We start from the raw sequence: 14,667 nt of genomic DNA on the forward strand, positions 1-14,667 counted from the left end.
GGATCATAAAATTAGTGTCTGAGCACCTCACAACTTTAATGGAGGCCGTATATATTGATAATATAATCAACAATAATCTATGCACTCTGCCACAAGAAGCTTTTGCATGCAGTAAACTGGGTTTCAGCTGCGATACCTCATCCTCACAGTTTACACAGAAGTTCCAGGTTCAAATGAAATATTTTGCAAGACTGCTCTACAATCCATCGTTAATTTTGAAGAATAAACAGACTGCAGCTTTCTCTACCCTGAAAGGTCTTAGTTTCACAAGAGCCTTCAATTAGTAGATCAAAATTACTGATCGGAGTCCTATAAAGCATCTTGAAAACAGTTTAATCTGCAATAACAAGGCTTGAGATTTTTTAAGTTCACATAGTGCTCTAACAAAATAGATACAAGAGAATGTTATCAATCTAGGGTGCTCTTTGAACAATGCTTTTATTAGCATTGCCCCGGCATTTGAAAGCTTTTGTGCTTGATATCATTGAAAATAAAGAAAACTAGCTTCTTCCTCTGAGGGGGGAATTTCTGAACAGAACATCTAGTCTAGGCAGCAACGTGGATTCTGAAAGCTTAGCTTGTCTCTCTATTTTACATGAATGTCAGTATCTACAGCCCATTTTGTTCATCCTTAAACATTTACAATTAAACTACACATATCCACAGTGTTAAGGCCCTAACTATAAACTGGTATTGTACTTACTTGACTGTTATTCTGTTTGATGTGTCCTGAAGGTCACCCGGGTCAAAAAGTTGAGATTCTTTAAGCCCCAGCTCTTTGCAGCCTCTTAAGAATAAGATGGTGTTGTCCTGAAATGAGGCAAACAAAATTTAACTCCTCTTTATTACAGAAGATTATCTCAATGAATCAACCCCTCCTCTGGTTTACCTAAATTACTGGATCATCCAATCACTTAATCCACTAAATCCAGGACTAACATATTGCCAATTATATAATAAAATTTCACTTTGAAGATTCCAGAGGGGAAAAGAGACACATTTTATCTTTGAAATCCATAACTGCACCACGTTCATTCAGTTCTCCTTGTCAGAAGTCACATGGCAAGATTTTTTTTAATATATAAAAACAGCTGATATGCCATCTAAAGTTATGCCAGCTATCTGCACAACTCTGATCCACTGCAAGTCCTGAGGCCAATGGCCATATTTCAGAACCAGTCAAAAAGCACAGGTATATAATATATTAATTCACCACTCTAGTGTGCTACAAAAATGTTAGGTTTACATTAACTGGCCAATTACTTCTAACTAGTGTACTTAATTACTCTGCTGTCCTCCCTCCTTAGCCAGCCAAAAGTGGGGGGCAGGGAGGGGAGAAAGACAGTCATTCTCTTCTTTTCCTCAAGCTGGAAATGTGAAACCACATTTTTCAAACAACAGACCTTTTCTACACAAGAAAGATGCACTAATTTAGTTAAATCAGTGTCCACACAGGAATATGCATGCTTAGGCTTGGTCTACATCTAAAACATAACTATCTAGCTATGTTGCTCAGGGGTGTGAAAATGTCACATCCCCTCAAGGATCTAGCTAAGACGACCTAAGCCCCAGTATATCCACTGCTAGAATTCTTCCATCAACCTAGTTATCACCTCAAGGGGGTGGATTTTTCTACAGTGATGGAAAAACCCTTTCTGTCGTCAATCTAAGACAGAGTCGACTGAAGTTAGCAGACATAAATTACATCAGCATAAAGCGGTCACAGTTAGTATATCACTTGTGTAGACTTGGCTCCTAGCATCGGCACTGCGTGTACGCATCAGGAGGGCTTGTATCAATGCACAGTGTGGTAAAACCATGAGTATGTATCCCAGTGTGCAACTTGCCGTGATCTGGCACATTGTCTTTTGGAAAATTTTGGCAAGCCATGGTGGGGCAGAAACAAGTCACACGGGGTGACTGGGAGCAAGGGGTCAAGTTCCTATCATGCAACTTTTGCAATTCCATAATACCATCCATATCCATATCGATATCCATGCCTTATCTTAAAAATCCCACAAACCCAGGTAGCACTTCACACTGTCAGCCATCTCTGACAGAAGTGTGGAGCCTGCACAGCTCTGCACTATTGTCATGAGTGTTGCAAGCACAGGATGAACGATCCTCTGGTATTTGCAGAGTCGCAGGACAAAACCGTAGCAATGAGCGCCGGAAGCTCCCTAAAAGTGGGAGGGGTCCCCGGCCCCTGGACCGGGCCCCCCCCCCAACTCGGTTACCTCTGCCCGAGGCTCTGTCCGCAGTCCATCCCCACTCCACCCAGATGCCCTACTTCTGCTCAGCCTCTTCCCCCGAGGCCCGACCCCTACTCTGCCTCTTCCAGCCCCAGGCCTTCCCCCCAAGGCCACCCCCGCCCACCACTCGCCCCCACTCCGTCCCCTCCCCCAAGGACCCTCCACCCACTGCTCGCTCCTCTCTGCCCCCTCCCGCAAGCCCTCCTGGCGCTCACTCCTTTCTGTCCCCTCCTGCCTTCAGGGTGAGCGACAGTGGGAAGAGGAGCGAGCGGCAGGTGAGAAGAGGTGGAGCGGGGGCGGGAAGGGAGGCACGCCACATCCAGCATCTCTTTCCCCATTTGTGGAGGCTTAACCTCCCCAAGCCACTTATACCTTCCAGCCCTGGCTCCAACGCAGGGACACCAGAACAAGAGCTGCACTGACAGTGGCGAAATGAGTGGCGATCACTCTAGGGAAGGTTGCAACGCTGGATTGCTATTGGTCAGTGGGAAGTCATTTGGAGTTAGAAAATCCATAGTGAAGGCCGTTGTCATGCAAATACGTAGGGCCATTAATAGTCTTCTGCTACACAGGACTGTCACTCTCAATAACATGCAAGACATAGCAGATGGATTTGCAGCAACAGGATTCCTGGACTGCAGTGGGGCGATAAATGGCGCTCATATCCTTATTTTGGCACCTGGCCATAGAGTACATCAACAGAAAGGGCTACTTTTCTGTAGTTATGCAAGCATTGATGAATCACCGGGGACACTTCACCAACATATGGTTTGCACCAATTTAACTATATTAAGAACTGATACCTTTTGTAGACCCAGTATAACTTTCTCCTGTAGACAAGTCTTGAGGTCACAGGGAACAAGTGACAATCAGGGTCTACGAGCTTCTGAGGAACTGCCAGAGCATTAGGAATAGTCAGTTAAGTTTGGGCAGGAGGTAGCGGACTGCACAAATTTCTTCACCCATGCTCCCTCCAGCCCTCCTCTCTTCTTCCCTCTGAAGATGACTGCCTCCAGTTGGTGGGGAATAGTAGTGCCATAAAGTGTGCTGGAGCAGTTTTGGGTTCTTTTCTTTAGAACTTCAAAAATAATTTCAGTAGGAGGCTAAGCAAACATTTGAAGCTTTTCACCCCTCCCTGAACCCCTTCTCATCTATCCCTATTTGAAGGGAAACAGTTACAGAACAGAACTCTCACCATCACTACATTTGTTCCCATGGCTTTGTTTATGTTGCACTTGCACAGATCTGCAAGAACGTCACTGTTTATTTTTTCAGTGTGCAGTGATCAGCACACTAATCGCTCTGGCATTCAGCATACCAACATCAGTGCAAAAGAAGCTTGCTGTCAGCAGCCACATTGCAAAATCTGGGCTCAAAGAATTTAGAGTGCTACAAATCTTCCTCCAACCCCTGGCTAAAATTTAATAGCTATGGAGGGAAGCCAGAGAAGAAGCAGCATCAGTTAGGAGAACAGAGAGCCTGCAACCATGAGAGGAAGTCTCATTTGTGACATGAAAAGACTCTTGTAAAATTCCCATCTGTTTTGCTATTTGCATTATAATTTTTCCACACTAATTCCAACTGAAACATGAACAATACTGTGTTTTGCCTTTGAAGGAGCACAATATGGTTTGTTTACAAATGGTGGGTGGAGCAGGGTTCAACTCTAATAAAAGTTTGGTTACCTAAGTGTGAAGCGTTTTTAAAAAGTAATTTTTGTTACAAAATATCCAAGACAAACAGACCTAATAGACTTGGGAAACGATCAAAGGATAGGATGGCTCAAGGGATTTTTAACAGTGCCTCTTCCCTTTAAGTCCGAAATTCCAATCCAACCTATGTCAAGAGTGATCAAAATTGGTAACCACACAATGGCTGTTTGGTGGCCTACATGAAGTGGGGTCCCAGTTCACTTAACAGCCAAGTGTTCATATAAAAAAAAATCCACTCTCACAATGCTAAAGCAGTTTTTGCATATGCTGTTGCAGTGATTGTGACAATGAAGTCAACATTTGAAAACACAGTCACAACAACACAGTATCATGAGTTATTTCCTACTTTATAGTTATTTCCTATTTTAAGTATAGATAAGCGTGATAAAGAGGGGATAACAGTGGATTTTTAAAAAATGGTGACCACTATAAGGTATGTTTTTTCATCACTGAGGTTGGATTTTTTTTTTAAATATTGACAATTTTATGGTTTTCAGTTCCTGGAAGCCCTAGAAGCATAGCAACATTTATTTAAGGAAGAGAAATTGATGTTTGAAAGTGACAGATGAACAGGGTAGACCTGCAAAATGCTTCACATTCCTAGAGGCTGCCAATCCAAAACCAGAATGCTTCCAACAGTACTACTGAAATGAAGCTTTTCTGGTTTGGCTCAGTACTACTTAAAATTGTGTTTATTGTTTTTTTAACATACTAGTAAACTATCCTGCTAAACCACAAGGGGGGGGGGATTTGTTATTAAAGCACAGGATTGGGAATCAAGTGACCAAGATTCCCTCTCTGGATTGTCACAACTTTCATTGGCAAAGTCACTTTCTGGGCTCCATTTTCTTCAGCTATTAAAATAAAGGGAGACCTTGCTTCCCCCATCTCACCAGGAGTGCTGTGAAGCTCAATTCAATATCTTCACTGCTTTGAAATCAGCTGATGGAAGGTGATCCAATTTTTTTTTAGTTGCATAACTATATGAAGGATTTCATGTAGTATATGGATACTAAGTGGAAAGACAACCCATTTTCTTTTTTTCAAGCTCACCCAAGTATCTTAATATTTAGAAACACTCAGCAAAAAGTTGCAAATTTATATATATATATATATATATGAGGTTCAGAAAATAATTCCTTTCAGATCCTGCATATGCAGCAATGCATAATTAGTGTGGTGCATTAAGTGGGCAGGAGGTTGCCTTCCTATGAACGATCTTGCTCATGGAGGCAAGCAGGATATTGCACTGCATGGAGAAACTGTCATCTGATAAGACACATCACTTCCTGTGCTCCTTTAAGAAAAACAATGGTGTCTAAAGATTGTTACTTTTATTTCTTTGTTTATAGCAAACAAACACAGAGAATCATTTCAATCATTCCTCTGTACTTGTAATATGTAATGTAGAGGAAAAAATGACTTTAGGGGTTAAGCTCTTCATTTTCTTTTACTAACATTCTGGATGTTAAACTTGGAAGAGGTCTAATATTGGTAAAACTTTACAAGTTATAACTGGCCACTCACCAAAGAAATATGTCAACACCATGACAAATACAGGATAGAAACATACGATGATTTTAAGCATTAAACAGTCTGACACTTGTCTGAGAGAACTCATTAGGCTTGCTATTAGCAGTCACATACAAGCAAACCTATCTTGCTTACAAAGATTACAAATTCAAAAGTTACTGGTCTAAATCCTGTGCTAAAACTGACAACTTCAGGCTGGAAAGATTATAGTGTATATGAAACACTACAGGCTTTCTCAGCTGAAATTCAATATAGGCAACTTTTAAAATTTAAGGAACAAGACAAAATCTTAGTTACTTGTGTAGTATTATGATAACATTTTCCACACGCAGTGTGACTGGCATAAATCACAAAATCCTTATTCTCACAGAAAATGGAAATTGATGTTTGCTTAGAATAGCCAACCTGTAAAATCACTGTACTGTACATTCATACAGTAGCAATGCCAACTCTGAAAATAAGACAGACTAGTGTGAATCAAACATTCACAGCAGGCAAATTCCCTCCCTATTATTTGCTGATCAGATGCAAAGGCAAACAGCTTGAATTGGACTATCTCCATTCATTGCATCTTTCACAGCAGCAAAATAAAGTATTCACACTCGTTTTTACAGTACAGCACATTAGAATAACTGCTCAATAGTTAGATATGATCCCATGACTAATTATTGAATGGCCTAGAACAGGAATAAGGATGAACTCATTAAAAAAATAATCTATATAACACTGGATGCTGTGAAATGAAGGGGCTATGCTGACAGACAACGTCGAAACACATTTGAAAGATTGGCTAGATTTGAAAGCTTCTCAGTAGAATTACCATGTTTGGGAGAAGATCTATGTGGGAACCTGATTTTCTGTTTGAGGGAGTTTCACAATTTTGAAATTTCCCGAATGGAAGAAAACTAAAAAATTACAGAGTTTTCCACAAACCAAAATTCTCAAAAAAATTGCATTTTGTTGACAAAAATCAAAAATGTTTTGTTCCTATTCAGACTTTTTAAAAAATTTATAATAGAAATATAAAATGAAAAACATTTGAACAGAAAATCATTTTGAAACAGAAAAATCTAGATGTCCCATTAAGGTTCAAATATTACATTTCAACCTTACTGAAAGGGTTGGATTTTTTTTTAAATTTTCACTTGGAAATCAATTTTGGTCAAAGACAATGTTTCTGCAAAACATTTTGCTTTTGACAATTCAGCATTTTTCAATTTTTCAGTTCTGTCCAAAAATTTCTGGCCAGCTCTCTATTTAGTCTCTGAGCTATTTCGCAGCCAGAACTGAAGGAAATACCCCAAGTCACAGAGTTAAAGGCTATTACACTGGGTGAATGTTGTCCAAATTGTTTTTGCTACAGAAAAACTCATTTGCTCTCTGTTTTAATAAGTGTTACATACTGTGGGAAGAGGAAAGCAAAAGAGAAGGTAAGATGGTGAGGAAGGAAGCAGAAGGTAAACTTATTGGTAAGTCAGTTTTGACCCAGTCCTCTCCTCTCCTCCTACCACAGAATTCCAGACCAGCAAGAATTATAGCCCTATCTAACCCAAATGGCAAGGAAGCTAAACAATTGTTATTTACAGACATTACAATATCCAGGCTTCACCCACTCACATTCAGTAACTTAGAAAGCAGACAAAAAGTCAAGGCCTTAATATTAGGGTTGCCAACTTGGTGATATTTAAAAACCGGACACTCCAGCAGAAGTGCCGGAATCTCCCCTGCCCCGTCTCTTCTCCCAAGGTCCCACCCCTGCCCATTCTCCCAAAGCCTCCCTAACCCACCTCTTCCCCTGAGACCCTGCCCCATCCACTCATCTTCCCCCTTGCCCCCCGCCTGCTGCTTTTCCCCTCTCCCCACCCCCCCCCCCCGGTCAGGAGGGACTTGTCCATGGAGTCAGGGCTGGTAGCTGCAGCTGCCTGATAAAGGTAGGAGGCAGCCCCGGCTGAGTAGGAGCTGGAGCAGGTGATGACCCAGTCCCTCCCCCCCTCACTCACTCGCAGTATCCGGACTTTGTGTTGACCGGTCAGTAGATCTGACTGGACACTGTCAGGTCCCCTTTTCGACTGGACTGTCAAGTCGAAAACCGGGTACCTGGCCACCCTACTTAATACAAAGAATAGTGAAGAAAGAAAGTAAAGGAGGGGGAAAGGCAGGAAAAGAAAATGAGCAGCCTACCACAAAGTTATTGGCTCTTCCCCCCTCCTAAACGAGATTTCATGACAGTAAGGAAATGGGCAGTGTGCAGGCAGTGCTTAATTTGTGCCAGGGCTGAGCCCCAGCACCTCTAGGCTTGGCCTTTCATAGCCCCGGCACCTCTGGGCTTGCTGCATCAGTTATGAAAGTAAAAAAATTGCTTGCGCCCCAGCAGCTCTTTCATTACAAATGAAGTACTGTGTGAAGGTAAGGAGGAGGAATTACTCAGCATGGAACCCTATAGAATTTTGGGATCAAAAGTGAACCTTAGAAAATGAGAGCAGCAGTAACTAGATTAGGATGGAGGAGGAAAAAACCCTAGAAAAACAATTGGTTGAATGAAGGTAGAACTGTAAGACTCAAAGGAAGGAAAGCTGTGAGAGGATGAGGAGAAGTCTGGATGAGTCTGAAGTTTGTCCAAAACACCTGCAGATAGGGTATTTCAATATCAGTGCCCTTATGTGCCTCCCTGAGGAAAGGGTAAAATAATAAGATCACTTAGGAAGAAAGCAAAGAAAGGATTTCTTTCTCAAGGGATCACAAAAAAAAAAACAACCCCAACAACAAAAAACCCAATCCAACAAAAAACTAACAGCCACCTTTTAAACAAAAGGAAAACCCCAGTAAAGGTAAATGGGTCTGATGAGGTCCTCTGTCATAACTGGACTCTCTTATGTTTATTTACCATTTGGTTTTGCAGCACTTAATTGGCAGTTGTTAATCAAGGAGGAAAGTTTCCTGCTACCAGCAGACACTCAGCCACTTAATGAGAGAAAAAAAAAATCTTAAAATCATTAACTTTTCCCATATACCTTCCAAGATAGCATAAGAATACAAGAGTGGTGCAGAGAAAGAAGGAACCCAGCATGAGCAGAACAAGAACAACAAGCAGAACAAGATAAGAGTAGTATCCAGCACAGATCTAAACAACAACAAAAAAAGTGGATTAGGTATGGAAACTAGGAGTGCCTGGATCAATACGATATAGGAAAATGGCTTAATATCAGCTCAACTTGTTCTTTGGGGATGGAGAGGGAACAGTTGCCCAGATGCCAGTTCCTCTTGTCTTTTCAGGGCTGGCCTTAGTGTTTTTGGCAGCCAGCAAAATGTTTTACCGTCAATCCCAAATAACAGGCTCTTATATTGTATGATCCTACCCACTCTCCATTAATATGGACAAGGATGTTATGATTTACCACCACATTTTTTTTTCTGGGAAAAAACCTGAAAAAACAAAAACCAAGGTCCCCCAAAGGTTATTAAATGAAACCCAAGACACATACTAAATAATTCACATCGTAAGCATATTTATTTCTCAAATATCAACAGACACACATTGTTCAAATTAAAAGCTTTCAATTCTAAGAAAAAACAGAAGCCCAATAATAGACTCCCCAGTCAAACAAATTAGATCACTTTTTTGTATCTCTCCTTACATAGTAATACACATACCAACTGAACTGCTTTTTAAGCACGTCGCATATAACACAATGTTGACCAAGCTAATCAGTGTTCTCATATCTTGTCTAGCACATTTTTTAATTATTTGTACTCTGGTGGTACCCAGCAACTGTAATTAAGTTTGGGCTCTATGTGGTATGCACTGTACAAACACACAACAAAATACAGTCCTAAAGAACTTACAACACAGACAGACAAGACGGATCTAGGGTTGGGATGGAAGGGTATCCAACATGCAAGTGCGGTGAGGTGGGTGATGAGTGGCAAATGTTAATTCTGCAGGTTTAAAAAATTTGTTTTGTTTTATAAATTATAGCGGGGAACGATGTCAGAAGGGGGAGGGGATAAGTTATTAGGACCGTAAGAGTAGGGGGAAAAGGGTAATACTGAGGGTGGGAGAGAAGGGAAAAACAGAGGAGGAGAAAAGGAGAGAAAGAAGAGACCATGCAGGGGCAAAACTATGTGAAAGAAGTGGATATATATATCCAGAATCAAAAGAAAAACAGAGCCTTATGACATCACTGCCATCCAAAGATATCCTGCAGCTGGCTGCCTCAGCTCACAGCTCCTGTCAGGGGAGGAAAGTTTCTTTGTTCCTGGGGCTACTCCACCCAGAGTTTATCTTTTTTCACAGGCCCACGACTGGAGATATGGGTGGGAGGAGGCTGCACGTGCCCTGGATGCCTGTCATCACGTCTGATCTCTGCCAATGCCTGTTAGGTGCGGACATGAGCCCAAATACCTGGTTAACAAGGCTCTCCATCTTTAAGACTAGTCAGCAGGTTAGTGCCCTTTCACTTCTCCTTATCTCAAACTTTGACAGGTCTCTGGTTCCCGTGCAGGGGAAATTCTGTTGTGTTCTGTGCCCACCTTCACCCCCTGCAGAGTACAAATTTCCTCACTGGGAGAATTTGTGAACTGGGCAACCTGTAGTAGTCACTGCTAGACTATTGATGCTATAGCTTATCCCTACAGACAAAGGGCTGGGGAGGGAATGAGGAGCATTCTGCAGTATGTATGAACGTATGTGTAGTTTTTGTCTCTGTAGGGACAAGACAAATTTTCAAACAAACTGATCAACTGATCCCTCCTCAAAGATTAGGGTAAGACTCAAACAGTGGACATTTCTCTGACTTGCCACCACTGGGAAACAACCAGTGTAGACTAGTTTGCCTACAGACATAAGCCAGGTTGTCCCCTGCAGACTCTATACTTCCGCAGGCCATGCTCTGACTTTGAGACCAGGATAATCATAGCCATATGCCTGCTTTCACCTCTCCTTGGACATGGGGTGCCTTCATGCCATTGTGGATACTGGCACCTCAAAGATATGGTAGCAGCCACTTCACAGCACATACAAGATTCCTTTCCATCCCTATCCTTTACCCCTTCTAGAGCTATCCAGCATCCAGTCCCCACTATTTATCTGCTTGACAACTTAGGCCTCCATGATTTCCTGACTTTCTCTACAACCCTCTTTATTTTTGACCAGTGACCTCAGAAGGAGAAGGGAAAAGAACAGGGCTATGTTTAGTGAGCAGATACCTGAGTAAGGAGTCCCTGGTAAAACCCAGACCCTACTGAAGTCAGTGGGAGTTCACCCCATGATTCCATTGCAAATAGGGTGACCAGATGTCCCGATTTTATAGGGACAGTCCCAATATTCAGGGCTTTCTCTTATATAGGTGCCTATTACTCCCCACCCCGTCCCATTTTTTCACACTTGCGATCTTGTCACCCTAACTGCAAAGGAGCTAAAACTATGGGGAGGACAGAGTACAGATGGCTAGGGCTAGAGGGGCTCAGCACCCCAAATCTGTCTCTGCTGCCAGACCATAGTGCTACCAGAGTGATCCAAAGCATTGCTCCAGCACCTGAAACAGAGGGCAAAGCTACGCTCCAGCATTTCAGAACTAGTCACAGCACACTCCCTACCCATCAGCTTCGCTCCACTCCCAGCTTCCCTGTGCACATGCACCCACCTGCCGACCTTGCCTGAGACTTGTAGTCTGCCAAGGGACTGGGCTCCCTGCCCCACCCAGCTGGCTTTGGGCTCTGCACATTAGAACTTCCACAAGACCGGGCAGGAGGCTGAGGCTACACACTAGGGAAGCAGCAGTGCATGCAAGCTGGGTTGACTGTGTCAATGTCAGCAGCGACTCCCTAGTTCAAGGGTATAGGCTTCGCCTGATCAGTATTGGTACCTTGGCAAACTGCTCTCACACCCCGCAGGCTCCTTCTGGACACCAGGGACAACCCTCTGCCCTTCCCTAGCTCTGCTAGATCACAGGGAGTTATTCATTCCTCACCCTCCACCCCTCCAAAAAAAACCATCTTATCTCCTACTCCTTTTGCCACATTTTACTTCGTTTCATTTGGCATTAAATTAACTAACCATCCTTAGCCCTGGCCCAACCCTGCAGAACAGGAGCTGCCACACTGCAGGGTGATCTCGCTTTCCAACCCCTCCTCCCCACCTTGGGGCCTCCTCTCCACACCAGGCCAAGATAGGGACAGTGACCCCCACACGCACACACCAGAGAGCTGGGCTTGACACACCCACCCACACAGAGAGCAGGCTCTCTCCAAATGTGGGTGGGAAACTTCCCCCACTCCGCAAATCTTGCCTTCCCCCAAGAATATTTTCACCAGCTGCCTATGGGACAGAGATGGAGACAGGTGAAGCTTGGATCCTTATGCTGCCTGTGAAATGACTGTCATTTGGCCTCTTTCCTTCTTGGTAAGAGACTATGACATTTGCTGTTATGAAATCTTACCAGAAAATGCAGAAAATTTCATGACAAGACAGAGATTTAAAGAAATGTCATATCACATCATATTGTTACTAATACAAAACAGCTCAGGATCCAGGTTCAACACTCCTCTTTATCTTGTATCTCCTCGTTATCCATTGAGCCGGCAATACTTTATCTGAACAAAATGCTGCAAAGAGAAAAATGCAACTTTCATTTATATTTTTTAAAAATTGGGATTATTCTATGTGTATTAAAAGTACTATAAAATCTTTAATATAGACTTCAAGGACCACTGAAAACATGCTCTGTTTTTACTCTCCTTGTGTTCTAGGACACCATTGTCCTCAGACCTTTGTGCACTTGAATTGTTTTGAAGGAAACTGGGCATTCACTCCCAAAGCCATCTACTTAACACACCAATACAGCATGATCATATCTGCTGCCCCTCAACTGACCTTCACAGCAAAATACAAAAATGAATAAGCTCTACAGTTTAAAAAAAGCTACTTTACAAGTTTACACTGTATTTATGTGTAACAATTAAGAGACCACACAGTGCGAAAAAATATAAACAGAGCATGAATACCCACTTAAGCTATCTTAAACAAAGGCAGCCATCCAAAATCTACTGTTTAAGGCAAAGCGTTTTAATAGCTAAGAAAAATATTTCTAGTTTAAAATCTAAGTTATTCACATAAATGACTACAGTAGATGTTACTAAAAACCAAACATCCTATTAATCAGAGACTACTGAGTAATAGGACCACCAAAGAAATGTCAGACATATATTTAGCATTCAAATTTAGAGTACAGTTTTTACAAGATGCATTGCTAATATATTTAAACAATGACTTTAGGTGTTGCATATAATTTAATGATGTTTGAAGCCATAGATCAAAAAGGTATAGCCCCTAAAATAATTCAAGTGAAACAATAGTAATAATTTAAACTCCAATATAAACAAATTGCATTTGTAAATCTTTCATGCGTTAAAGATGGCAATCAAGGATGGCTATATATATCTTTACATGTTGCTTCTATTGACTTATGCCACAGCTTAACCCATACTTATAGCACAGTTGTGTGTCAGAAGCAGTGTGTGAGAGACAGTCTCTCTGTGCTAGATTGTGGTTGTGTGATAGGGAATAGACTTTATCTACTGACATTTACAGTCAAATCTAACACTCATTGGGCCCTTACGCCACACATGATACTTGTGGATTGTGTTACCTGAATGCAAACAGCCTACACTCTACTCTTCACTCCAACAGTGGTAGTTGGAAGCAGGGGGAGAGAAATACTTTATTCTCTAGCTAGAGCAGCAGTGACTAACTCCAGGGAACAACCTTCATCTTTCTTTTGAAACAAGTTGCTCTCTGATAAGTTATTCAGGGTGGGAGGGGAAGCAAGAGGGGAAATCCTGAAGACCACCCACCTTCCCCTAGCCTTCAAAAATCTGTATGAGGTAATTACTTGGCCAAGGTACTGTACTATCAATTAATCTAAGCAGTTTGGACATGTGCTGTATATATGTTTTTCAAAATGATTACTTGGAAAAAGAGCTCCAATGTGCATCAACACTATGAATTCCTTATTAGTGCTCCTTCCCTCTCCCTTTGCTTTCAAGTATTGTACAGGGACAGTGCCAGGGGCATGTGCAGAAATTTAACTTTGACACCTTTTGGGGGGGCATGTTCTCTGCTCCTCCCCGCCCCCCGCACTGTCCGCAAGAGGAGCTCACTCTTCCCTTCCCCTACACCCCACCCTGGCAGGAGCTTGTTCTTCCTTTCCCCTGCCCTGGCACAGCAGGAGTTTGCTCTTCCTTCCCCCGCTTTGTGGCCCTCGAGCCGGGAGGAGCTTACTCTCCTGCCACCCCTCCCCCGCAACCCAGGAGCTGAAGGAGTTCTGTCCCCAAAACAATTATTGGGGGGCATGCCCCTGCTTGCCCCTCCTTGTGTATGCCCCAGGACAGTGGGAACAAGAATTAGTGAGACTTTCATGTTGTTTTTCCAAAATACAGAGAGTGAGTTTATAGAGACGAGATAATATCTTGTCTCTCTAATATCCTGGGACCGACATGGCTACAACAACACTGCATACAAGAGTGAGTTTAATCCATCACACAATAATTGCCCTCCACCCGCCCAATATTGTTCTAAGAAACTAAACTGTTTTGGAGTTACCCCTGGTCTTTATTTCCTCCCGTTTTTTATTAGCTGTCTTGCTGCTCAACCACAGAAATGCATTTTAACCACACTGTATAAAAATGAAAAAAAGGCTTTATTAAAACATACTGTTAAAACAGAGTCTCTGCTGCACACCACTGTATTAAGGGAACTGAACACAGAAGAGCATATGCCCAGGATTGAGAAAGAGCTGGAGTTTTGTTTAGCATTTTTTAAAAAGTTTCAACTATGAGGATGCAAAAGAAACAGACATTTAAAAATAAAAATCAGCACCACATGAAACATTTGAAAATGAACAGACTGTCGCCAGCTGGCAGTCTCACACAGCTTCTTGTAAACATAGCTGATATTAATGTGATTATATTATTTCTCTCTTTTCTTTTACATCTTGTGTTTTCTTTTTCCTGTCAAATGAAGCAAAGTTATCTTTCATTTAAAGCCAATAAATAGCAATGATTGGCCAACACTAATACTATACTCAGCGCAATGAGAACAAACAGCTACCACAGGCACCATTGCGCTACACAGCCACAGAGTTGACTGCCACCAAGCCCGCACTCTATCCATT

The sequence above is a fragment of the Emys orbicularis genome, chromosome 5, assembly GCF_028017835.1.
Source record: "Emys orbicularis isolate rEmyOrb1 chromosome 5, rEmyOrb1.hap1, whole genome shotgun sequence".
NCBI lineage: Eukaryota > Metazoa > Chordata > Testudines > Emydidae > Emys > Emys orbicularis.